Source organism: Phyllostomus hastatus, unplaced genomic scaffold (assembly GCF_019186645.2).
Source record: "Phyllostomus hastatus isolate PE091 unplaced genomic scaffold, TTU_PhHast_1.1 phas_contig_64, whole genome shotgun sequence".
Taxonomy (NCBI): domain Eukaryota; kingdom Metazoa; phylum Chordata; class Mammalia; order Chiroptera; family Phyllostomidae; genus Phyllostomus; species Phyllostomus hastatus.
The window spans coordinates 6,048,000-6,061,151 of NW_025333928.1; positions in this window are offsets into that span (position 1 = coordinate 6,048,000).

The following is a 13,152-nucleotide window of genomic DNA, read 5'->3' on the forward strand; positions in this document are numbered from 1 at the left end:
GCAGCAGAGGGTACCAAGCCAGGCCTCTCAGGGGGAGGATGCTGGCTGCCGATGTACGACCGTGTCCACTCCTCCGGAGATGGACGCGGGGCGCACTGGGAGCCGCGACCACGCATGCGCCGCCCGCAACCTCGCGCTGCGGGGGGCCTAGACGTACTTTCTCGCCCGCGGGGGTCTGAGGTGGGAGCGGCTGTAGGTGGAGTCTCGCGAGAGCACGTGTTGCTGAGAATCGTTGCTGAGAGGCATCGGGAGGGAGTAGGGGTACTGAGGCTCTTTCCTTGGGCGCAGGGACACAGCGGGACCTAGTGGACAGTGCGAGAACGGGCCGTGGAGTCCTCCCTCACCCTGGGGAATCTGGGAGGCCCGGGGATGGCTCCCAGTGGGAGGCGCACCACAGGGGAGGAGGTGCAAAGCCGTTTCATCAGCAGAAGAAGGACCTACGGAGGGATAAGCGTAGGGGTTGTTACTCCCCGTTTCGGTGACGTGTTGGCGGGCCTAGTGCAGGCGGTAGCTTTCGAGAGGATCTGCGGCGGTCTCGCTTTGCTAGTGGGGGAAACGGTCTTTGTCCTGTGGACCACCTGTGCACTAGCACCTGTGCGTAGCTCCATACACTCGGAGGAGCAGGGTGAGGCCGCCTCTTGGCGTTGGGAGTTCTGGCCACCCGAGCTCTGAGGCAGCGGTGCGGCTTGACCTGATAGGAGATCTCTGCCTATTGCGCCCCCACCCCGGGCTCTACTTCCCCTTCTGGCGGAGGCGGCGCTGGTGGCACCAGGACCGGCTGCCGGAGTCTGCCAGCTTCGGTGGAACCCCAGACCATGCTGTGCCCAGCATACTGTGCCTTATTGCACTCCCTCCTCAGGCATTCTGTGAGAGAGGGTCAGAGAAGCTGCAGTGCACCTCGTGGAGGCCAGGGATGGTCTAATCAGCTTTCTTGTCTTTCGTTTCTTTTTTTCTCCGTCTTTAAAATGATCTGTATTGAACACGTTTTATGCCAGGCAGGGTGATAGGTTGTGAGTACAAAGAGGATCCCTGCCACCTCTGAGCTTACAGTGTGGTTAATAAAATAGACAACAAACTAAGGTACAGTTGCAACTGCGAAACGTGATGCTGTGAACCTACGTATTTTATTGACCTAGTTAGGAAGTCTGGGAAGCTTTCTTTGAGGAAGTAATGTTAGGGATGAGATCCAAAGCAGGAGTAAGAACTGACCTATGTCTGGTCCCACAGAAATCCTATAAAGGAGATAGGATTACCTTCACTTTAGAGTTAAGGACGCTGAGATATCAGCGAAGTGGTATATCATTGCCCAACGTTTCTTTGTATTGACAGCCCAGAATTCATATTCAACTAAGAATAGGGTCTTTTATATAGTCCTTGGGCAATTTGGTGGTTTTAAGAGAGCCTAGTGTTACAAGTAACCCAGGGACATTAGAGACCTGGTGTCACTAACACAAAAGCCTGAGGGCCTCAGGCAGGTAACATAAATTGAGTGAAGTAGGAAGAATATAAGACAATAGAGAATGGTGCAGACTGCAGCAAACTGTAGGCCATGCTTTCTGTGTAAATGAAAAAGGTGAAATTATTGCATTTTTAAATAATTGGCAAATACATTTATCTCTCCCACTAGAATGTTAGCTCGTTGCAGGTTTTTTTTTTTTTAAACTATGTATGCCAGGTGCTTAGAGTAGTGCCTCACAAATGGTTGACATTCTACCTCATTATCTACAGTCCATAGCGTCACAGTAGTTCTTCCTGTGTGTGCAGTTTCACAGGTTTACTTTTACTTTCATTTTTAAATTTTATACATCTGTCTCTGTCAGCTCCTTGCTTCTGACATGGCTGCTTCATGAAAAACTACTACCAGCCCCCACCCACAAAGAATATTTACTTGTGTTTTTGTACCTCTCCACCCTCCTCATTTTAGCTCCTTTCCATCCTGATGTGCATAGCATCATATCTTGGTTCCCTGCACATATCCAGCCCATTTTGTATTTAAAAATGTTTTTGTTTTGTTTTCTTTTGGTTCTTACCTAGAACTTTAGGTTTTGACTTTGGATTCATCATTACAAACCAAGCACCCCCTCCTTATGCTCAGCCTCAGCTCCTGCAACTCTAGGCTGCCCCAAGCTGATTTTTTGTCAGGCAGGTACATGAAAGGTTTCATTTTTTAGAAGTTTATCTCCTAAGACATCTTCCTTCAGAAGAAAGTGATAATGCCTAGACATCTGAACTTCCTATTTCATCCCATGGGCTTGAGCAAGACAAAATCTCAAATCTTTACAGGACAGTTATAACCTGGCCTTCTTTAAGCTGCTTTTAGAGCTGAAGTATTAGAGCTTGCTCTTCATTATCTCTTAGGTGCAGGTCCATAAGATCTTCAGAAATCGTTGTCTGGGTTTTTTTGTGGCCTCTCAGTAGCATGTGTGCATGTACACTTACATATATGTATATCTTAATGGAAATTTTCAAACATATGAAAAAGTAGAATTAATTTTCATGTTCCCATCCTCCAGCTTTAACATTTAGCAACTCATAGCCAATCTTGTCTTCTTTCCCTTTATATCTACCTACACCCCTGATCCTGGATTATTTTGAAGCAAATCCCAGACATCAAATTACTTTATTTGTAACTGTCAGAATCTATTGCTAAAAGACAGGGACTCCCATTTTAAACACAACTTCAATATAATCTTTACCCCTCCAAGCATAAAAAATTCCTTAGTATCTTTTTAAAACAGCTTATTTGATTGAAAGGTGGTTTGCAAAGGCAAAAAGGATCATAAGTACTAGACAGGTAAAAAGAGCAAATTTTCTCCACATTTTCTAGGTAGGTGTTTACAGTTACTTCAGCATGAAAATGTTGGCACTTTGGGAAAAGAAAAACACATTGTCAAAAAAGTAGTGAATTGGTCTGGCTGGTGTGGCTCAGTGTATTGAGTGCTGGCCTGTGAAAAGAAAGGTCGTTGGTTTGCTTCCCAGTCAGGGCACATGCCTGGGTTTTGGGCCAGGTCCTCAGCTGGGGGTGTGTGAGAGGCAACTGATTGATGTATCTCTCGAACATCAACATTTCTCTCCCTTCTCTCCCACTTCCCCTTTCTCTGCAAATAAATTTAAAAAATCTTTTTTAAAAAGGGAAAAAGTGAATCAATATAGGTCAATATATAAAGGAAATCACGCTACATGGAGACATCTCAGAGGAATGGTTATTTTCTTAAGACCCCATCCTCTGATTTGACCCAAATCCAGAGGAGCTCTCCTCTCATGACCCCTAGAGGAACATTCAAACCAGTGTTTTCTTGGTAAAACATCTGATATCATAGCTGTCATTTTATAAGCAGCCTTAAGAGTGACCTTTTGATTTCACAAATAAGTGAAATCATATGGCATTTGTCTTTCTTTTTTTTAATTTTATTTTAAAGCATTTGTCTTTCTATCTCTGAATTATGTCACTCAGCATAATACCCTCTAGATGCCAGATGGGTAATTCAAATATTGGGGTGATCACTTTGTAGTGTATATGATTGTCTACCACTATGCCATATACCTGAAACTAATACAAAATAATATTGAATGTAAACTGCAATTAAAAAATAAAATTAAACATTTCTACCATACAAATGGCATTTACATTTGTTTATTATTAGAAAAACTAGCAAAAAAAGGCTATCTTTTGGCACAATGTTCCTCTGTCCTTGGTGCTGATCAACCCACCCTTTGGTCGGCAAACAGAAGAGCTATAACTTGCTTTGACCAATGCGATTGAATGTACGGTTATTATAAAAATTAACATTAAATACACATTAAATAGTTTCAAGAAGTGCTTTCTGTGCCTATGCTAAAAGTTAAAAAAAGTACAAGCTGGAGAATTTCCTAATAATTTCAGCTACCTCTTACTACTTTTAAAAATTGAAAATTGGAGGTGAAAAGGTTGGGTCTATGTGTACTGGTGTGTCCATTTTGGACATGGTGTAAATATTTTCAAATGTGATAAGCTATAACTAACTGAAATAAATGTCCATTTCACAAATTAAAAATTTCCTCTCCCACTGGCTCACTAATGGTGGTCAGATAGCTGGCAGAATAACAACCATTAAAATGTTCCAGTTCCTCTCACTCCATGGAGCAATAATGAAATATTCTCAAATGTTTCTTGATATGCATATAGCTAGCAGTCAACACATTCTTCTCTATATTTTGTTGATGCACCATGCTAGGCACTAGTGGGTAGATACATAAAACATAACTTTTATGCAAAGTATTAACTGTAAAATGGGGGAAATTAATTGTATAATTGTCATACATTAGAATAAATGTGGCAGAGCTATGCATGAAGGTCCATGGCAGTACAGAGTAATAGCAATGGCTACAAGGAAAAGCTCAATCGAGGGAATCTTGAAGGATGTTTACCAGGAGGGAGAAAAAGGCATTGTAAAGGGAGGTAATATCATGAACATGAGTGGTATTTATGATCTTAGGTTGGGGGAAGGAAGTTGTGGAAGATGAAGTTGTGCGCACAGGTTGGAGAGAATTTGGACTTTGAAGGCAGTGGGGAGTTTGCCCATTGTTGTAGGAAGGTGAGGGCATCTCTCTGTCTCTCAAAGAAAGTTCTCTTCCACATAGGCTCCTGGGCTAGAGCCACTGTTTACATACTCAATATACAGGGATTTGAATAGGGTAATTTCTAGGGTCTATTAATTTTTCTATTCATCTGCCCATACATTAAGCCCTATATATATATAGAAGTTAATTGTGCTTCAGGTAAAATAATGAATACTGAGTATATGGCGGTAAAAGACAGACTTGATTCCTGCCCTTGAGGAACTTACATTCTAGTGGAGATTGTAGGAGAAAAATAATATACAAATAAACATAGATATAAACAGGATAAGTTTAGGTTGTTATAAATAGGGGTGGGGCAGACAGTAACTGAGCAGGGTTATTTATAAAGTTTGATTAGTGAGAAGTTTCTCTAAGGCTTGCTGTAAGGAGGCTGAAGGATGAGAAGGAACCATGCATGCACACAGTTTGTGGAAGAGCATTCTGGATGGGAAAAATAGCATGTGTATGTAGAGTCCTCAAGATGGGGAACAGTGTGAAATGTTCTACAAACTGAGAGACCATTTGGCTGGTGCATTATGAGCAAGTGGAGGGATGGGACCAGAGTTAGTTGCAGACCATGTTGGAAGAGCCTTTCAGGCTGTGGTAAGATGCACGTAGATGATTTTTAAAAACGGCATTTTAGGATTTTAAGTTACTGAGTAACATAATCTGATGCATGCTCTAACACAATAACACTGGATGATTTTGAGAGTGAGTTGAAAGAGGGCAAGAGGGATCAGGTATGGGACTTTGGCTTTAGTTATGGCAAAAGTGCTGCTGGCTTGGACTTGGGTGTGATAATAGGGGTGGAGAGAAATGGGTATGTTCTATATTTTGAATGCAGAAGAGTCAGTACATATGATGGAACATAAGAGAAAGGGAAAGATCAAGGATGGCCTTTAGGTTTTTTTATTTGAGCAGCTGAATTGGTAGCACTACAGTTTTTGATATGGGGAGGACTGGTTTGTTGAGTAGAGTTGTGGTTGGGAAAAGCATTAATTCTGTTTGGATGCAACAATTTGGAGATCTCTATTAGGGATGTGAATATCAAGTAGACAGTTGGATATAGCTCTAGGGAGAGGTCAGTAGTGAGATAAAGTCAGGGTCATCAGCATATATTTAAAGCCATCAGACTTGATGAAAACATAAAAAGTATAGATAGAGAAAGGAAAGAACGACTTTATGGCATGCCATATAGCACACTATCATTTAGCAGATAGTTGAAAGGAAGAGTTGTTGTAGTTGACTTGTGTCCCCTCAAATTCATATTTAAAAAATTATTTATTGATTTTAGAGAGAGAGAGGGTGGCGGGAGAGGGGCAGAGAGAAAGAGAGAGAGAGATAGAGAACATTAATTTGTTGTTCCACTTATTTATGCATTCATTTGTTGGTTCTTGTATATGCCCTGACTGGGGATCGAACCTGCAATCTTGGCATATCAGGATAACACTCAATAATCAACTAAACTATCTGGCCAGGGCCTCAAATTTTTATGTTGAAGTCCTAACCACCTCCCCGCCAGCCCCAACCCAGTACCTCAGAATGTGTCCTTATTTAGAAATAACATAGCTATAATTACTTAAGATGAGGTCATAGATACTCTGCATATGTACTTAATTACTTAACTACTTAAGATGAGGAGTACAGTGGGCCCCTAATTCATTATATCTAGTGTTTTTGTAAAAAGAGGGAATTTGGAAATAGACAACACACAAAGGGAAAACTCCATGTAAAGCTTGGAGTTATGCTACCACAAACTGAAGGACTACTGGAAGCTAGAAGAGAGGCATGGAACGCTCCTTAGAGCGTTCATGGACCTGCTGACTGCTTGATTTCAGACTTCTGGCCTCCAGAACTATGAAATGATAAATTTCTTTTTTCTTTAAGTATATTTTATTGATTATGCTATTGCAGTTTTCCCAATTTTTTCTCCCCTTTATCCCCCTTCTGCCCTGTAACCCCCCACCCTCCAGCATTCCACCCCCAACCTTTAGTTCATGTTCATGGGTTGTACATGTAAGTTCTTTGGCTTCTCTGTTTCTATACCATTCTTAACCTCTCCCAACCCTGTGAATTTATGCCTACCAATTATGCCTCTTATTCCCTGTACCTCCCTCCCACATTCTTCCCCTCCACTCCCCACTGATACTTTCCATGTGATCACCATTTCTCTGATTCTGTTTCAGTTCTAGTTGTTTGCTTAGCTTTTGTTTTTGTTTTAGGTTCAGTTGTTGATAGTTATGAGTTTGTCATTTTACTGTTCACATTTTTGATCTTCTTCTATTTCTTAGATAAGTCCCTTTAACATTTCATATAATAAGGGTTTGGTGATGATGAACTCCTTTAACTTGACCTTATTGGGAAGCACTTTATCTGTCCTTCCATTCTAAATGAAAGCTTTGCTAGATAGAGTAATCTTGGATGTAGGTCCTTGCCTTTCATGACTTCAAATACTTCTTTCCAGCCCCTTCTTGCCTGCAGGGTTTCTTTTGGGAAATCAGCTGATAGTCTTATGGGAACTCCTTTGTAGGTAACTCTCTCCTTTCCTATTGTTTCTTTTAGGACTCTCTCTTTATTTTTAATCTTGGGTAACTTAATTATGATGTGCTGTGGTGTGTTCCTCTTTGGGTACAATTTATTTGGGACTCTCTGGGCTTCCTGGAGTTCCTGGAAGTCCATTTCTTTCACCAGATTGGAGAAGTTTTCCTTCTTTATTTTTTCAAATAAGTTTTCAATTTCTTGCTCTTGTTTTTCTCCTTCTGACACCACTATGATTTGGATGTTGGGGTACTTAAAATTGTCCCATAAGGTTCCTAAGGTTCTCCTCATTTTATTTTTTTGAATTCTTGTTTCTTCATTATATTCCAGTTGAATGTTTATTTCTCCCTTTTGTTCCAAGTCATTGATTTGAGTCCTGATTTCCTTCCCTTCACTGTTGGTTCCCTGTATATTTTGCTTTATTTCACTTTGGGTAGCCTTCATTTCTTCCTTCATTTTATGACTGGGCTCAATTAATTCTCTGAGCATCCTGATCACCAGTGTTTGAACTCTGCATCAGATAGGTTGTCTGTCTCCTTGTTGCCTAGCTCTTTTTCTGGAGTTTTTATCTGTTCTTTCATTTTGGCCATATTTTTGTGTTGGTGCACCTGTTATGTTGTAAGGGGGTGGAACCTTAGGTATTCACCAAAGTGGGGCGGCCCTCCTTGCTGTGTTGTGGCACTGTCTGTGGGGGAGGAGTCAGAGAGGGAACAATGTGGCTCACTTACTTGTCTCTAGCCCCTCTTTCCAACGAACTCTCCTGTGAGACTGAGAGTCTCTTTCACTATGGCAACCCTGCAATATTTTACATCGAGAGATTTTGAGACTTTTGTTTCTCATTCAGCCAGCCCCACCTTACCCACTGGGTCTGCTGCCTTGCTGCATTTTTTCTCCCATCTCTGCCCCTCCTACCCATTTGGGTGAATGTTTCTTTAATTCTTTGGTTGTTGGAGTCCCATGCAGTTTGATTTTCTGGCACTTCTGATTGTTTATTGATTGTAGGTTGGCTGTTATCCTTCTTTGGGTTGTGCAAAGAAATGAAGCATTTCTATCTAGACCTCCACCTTGGCCAGAACCCCTGATAAATTTCTGTTACACCACTCAGCTTGTGGTATATTGTTCTGGCAACCCTAGCAAACTAATAGAAGGACCTAGCATACAAGAGTAAATAGAAGTCATTAGAGAAGTAAAAGAAAAATCACTAGAATATAGTGTCATGGCAGCCAAGGAAAACAAGTATTTCAAGAAGGGAGTGGTCACTTTTATTAAAGGCTGTTGATAAATAAGAAGAGGATAGGAAAAGGACAACTAGATTAGATTTTGTAATACATTTGGGGATTCTTATTCCCCCACCTCTCATATTTGAGATTGACTTTTGATATTTACCTATTGGTGATTATTTTTGCTTTATCAGTTTATCTTTAGCTGTTAGAAGAGACTGGTTATGTTGCCACATAGAGTGAGCTGGTAGATTTTTTTTTTCTGACTTGAATGTTCCCTGTATCTCCTGGGAGTTGGAAGATACTTTTGGTAGCATTCTATGTCTTCCTCCTTTGTGTCCTTAGTCATGCCATCTTCTGTGGGAAAAGATATTTGCTGCCTATTCCTCAATGGCCTAAGAATCTCAGTGAATGAGTTGACCACTCAGTTGTGCTGAAATCAATTCTCCAAATACTCCATTCACCATTCACTGTCCACTTCTTCCTATTCTGAATTTGGACCATCCCCAGAACCATTACCATCTTCACCTCCTGTCCACATTTTTAGCTTTTTCCTTATGTTCATTTCTAGGAATATGAACTCAGAGCAGTGTTGGGAACCACCCTGCCTGGTATCAGAAGCGTAACCCCCGCCAAGTCTAAGGCTGAGGGAATGACCTTGGACCATAAGCCAGCAAGGAGACAAAAGCTTATCTCCCTGGCAGGAGCGCCACTTCTGCTCCTTTTACTTTACCCTGCCTGGTCCCCAATGCTTGGTCAGTTAGCTAATGATGGATAAGATTCCCAAAGGGGGGAACGACCTAAGACAGGCATGATCACATGGGAGGCCCCTAAGGAAGGACTTTGGGGGCAACAGCAAAAGGGGGTGATGGACCCTCGCCCCTCAGCTTTGACATAGCCTTAATTCTCATTGTCTACAGGAAAATCTCCTAATCTCTTGGCTGCCTTACTTCCCTTGCTCCACCTAAGCCTGAAACAATGATGGAGGGTGGTGCAGCCCTGTGCTGGGAAGGGCGAGTTCCCCAGGCAATCAGGCCTAAGAAAGAATATGTAAAATCCTGTGAAACCTGCTTTGTTTAAAATGCTCTCAATGAAATGATAAAGGTCCAAGCAAGAAGTAAGATTGATCCTCAAAGTTTTACAGCTCTTTAGCTATTTGACCCTGACTCAAAATAGGCCCTCAGAGTTCTTTGTTATCTCTTGTTTGATCCTTACTTCCTGGCAATGATTAATGAACTTTACCTGAATTCGTATGTAAATGAACCCAATAAAAGCCTGCTCGGGCAGGAGAACGAGGCGCTCTCCCCTAGGGAGGGTGGCCAAGGTGTTCCCCACTAGAGAGAGTGTCTGTTTCATTCCTATTTCCCCACAGGACCTGGTTGTCTCTGTGTATGTTTTTCTCGTGTTTTGACCAGTCATCCACAGCATTCCGCGGTCACTGCCGGTTGGTGGCTGTGTCAGAGCAGAGGTAGGCACATGCTGTGTCCTGACATTGTGGCTCAAACCTCTGATATATTCCTTTTTTTGTGGATTTATATTGATTCCATCATCATGCCATATTTGTGTTCTAATCAGAATTCACTGGAAAATATCATTTGACATTTCTTCTGAATGATGGTATTTGAATCAACACCACCAGTGGAAATTTCCAATATATATAACCTTTATTTATTGATTTAACAAATATTGGGTTGGACAAAAAGTCCATTTAGTTTTTTTTTTTGAAATAAAAGACTTTTTATTTTCACCAATAACTTCATGATTTGGATATTTTGAGTACATCAGTTACCTCCTGTGTGGTATAATATTTATTCTCAATTAATGTCTTGATTTGATTGCTATCAACTTCAACTGGTCTACCCAACTTGGGGGCATCATTCAGTGAGATTTCTCCAGCATGAACCTCACAAACCACTTTTGACACTTTTGGTCAGTCACAGCACCTTCTCCTTATGCTGTATAAATCTTTTGTGTGTGTGTGTGTTTTCCCATAGTACTTTAACTGTTTTTTGAAATAATAAAGCATAAAATGCTAAAAGTTGTATCTTCCATCTTCAATATTAAAGCAGCTACACAAATATTCACTAATTTTGTTAATTAAAAAAATGCACACTGACAGCTGTCTGAATACAATCTAACAGAATTGTTTTGAATGAAGTTAAAGACAACTAAGCACTGCTATAGCCATCTTACAGAAAAAAGAAACAAATGAACTTTTTGGCTAACCCAATAATTTGTTGATTATTTACTATGTACATACCATAGTTGATGATGCAGAAAAATACAGTGTGGGGTCTTTATTCTTAATCAATTTGTGATCTATTTGCATGAAATATGTTAAATAATGCAGGAATGAAGCAACATGAAGTCTATTGACCCAGGCTGTTTCAGTTGCAAGTGAAGACCATGTTAAGTTTTAAAAAATGTTATCTTGTTATCTGATGTGTTCTAGTGTCTAGAACAGTGCCTGGCACACAATAGACTTTCAATCAATATTTGTTGAATTAATGCACGAATTAAGAGAATTTATTGTCTCACATAGCTGAAATGTGCAGGGTAAGTTTAGGTTCAGGCATGGCTTTATACAGATATCCAGATCATGTCCTCTGGCATCTGTATCCTTCCTTTATTTGGCTCTGCTTTCTTCTGAATCAGCCTTGTTTTCAGGAAGGTTTTCTGGGGCTGTTGATCTCCCCACCTTTTTTCAATAATTTCAGCAGAAGTCCTGGGGGTGACACTTATAGGGTTGACTTAGGTCATGTGCTCTTTCCTTAACCAATTATTGTGACCAAGGGATGGAAAACTGGTTGGTCAGGCTTGGGTCACATGTCCATCCCCGGATCCTAGATTTCTGAGCCACATGGAACAAGAGCTTAGAAGGACTTTTTTTTTTTTCTCAGAGAAGTGTTACTACCAAAAGAAGGAATAAAGGAGGCTATACAGGTTCTTTCTCCTACAAGGCCCTAGTATAAGAGGTGTGATAAGACAGTACATAATTTCACTTGATTGTATCAGGTAATAAGAGCTGTCAGTTAAGAGGGTTTGGAAGTGGTCAAAGCAAACTCCAGAGAGGAGATTTAAATTTAGTTAAGGTTGAGGAAGGAGCAGGAATTAACTTGATAAATAAAAGGAATTCTAGAGGTGAGTGAAATCAGCATATTTTGTGGACCAAGTGACCTGAGTGGATAATTGGTGAAACAGAGGAAGATTGGAAATGCTGGATTGTAAAGATGACATTGACAAGATACTGTAGGCTACTATGGTAAAATTTGCCTGAGCCAACCTATAGTCTATTCTTCACCCTTATCTCTGATGCATGGATGATGCTTTTGGGTTCAAACTGGCTTTTGCCTCTGGAGTTCTGAGAATGCCTGTTACTGACTCCAATGCCTGCTTTGTGACGCTGCTTCTCAGTTGTTATCAAAGTCCAGTGCCTATTTATGCCCTCCTGTGACCAGCCGAGATCACTCCCTGTAATTGACTGCCAAGCCTTTTTGTCCTAGGGCAAGAAAAATGTGCTGCAGACCTTTCTCCATTTTCGGAGTAAACCAATAGAAGAGGTTGCTCCAACACTGCAAAACAATTCCTCCAAGGAGTCTGGAAGAAAAACTGCCCCAAACAAGAAAATGAAGTGCAGCAAAAGCAAGTAGCAGCTTGTGAGAAATCAAAGCTCTTGGGTATAAGCCATGCCCCTATTGGGTACCCCCACTTTGCCACTGTGAGTCTGTGGAGAGACCCATCATGATCCCTGGTGTACTTACCCAATCAACCATGTAGACATGAGAGTGTCCTGGAGGAAGGGAGTCCAGGTTTTTGCTTGTAGAATAGCTAATATGTATTCAGTGTTTACTGTGAGCCAGGTCCAGTATTAATTATTCTATATAATCATATAGAATATACAATATATAATATATTATAACACATAATAAATTACAATACACAAAACATTAGATGCCACAATACAACTTATATCATACATGTTATGATGTACATCATGTATGTTACATACACATCACATGACACACTATATATGTCACACATTACACATCACATATACACACCACATATATTGCATACAATATATTATATCACATTACATCACATATAATATACCACATATAATATAATGCTAGATTACATATAATACATTATATAATATTATATTACACATAATATATAATATACTTTATTATTTCATATTATATAACACATAAAATATATCATATGTGATATAATATAACATAATATATTATATAATATATTATATATGATTTATGTATATAATATACATTATATGATGTAAATTATATAAATAACATAATTTACATTGTATTAACATTTATATAATATAAATATTATGTAAAAATTTAATATTTAATATGCAACACATTTAATATAATACTTATATAATATATTATTTGCATTAATATTTATATTATTTAAATATATATAATAGAATATGTAATATAATGTAATATTAATATGATAATATCATTATAATACATGATATAGTAATATAATATATAATGTTAATATATATTAATGAATTTCCTTCTTATGCCAACACTGAGAGGTAGATGCCATTACTATCCTCATTTACCAGCAAGGAAACTGAGGCACAAATTAAATAACATGTGCAAGATGTTCTAGCTACAGAGTGGAGGATTCTAGATTCAAATCCATATGACCTAAATTCAGAGTCTATGCTCTTCACCATCACTTTATGTTCTATCTAATTTTTACTTTAACCCCAGTGCCTGGAAAGGCAAATAAGCTCAGTGCATTATACAAAGGA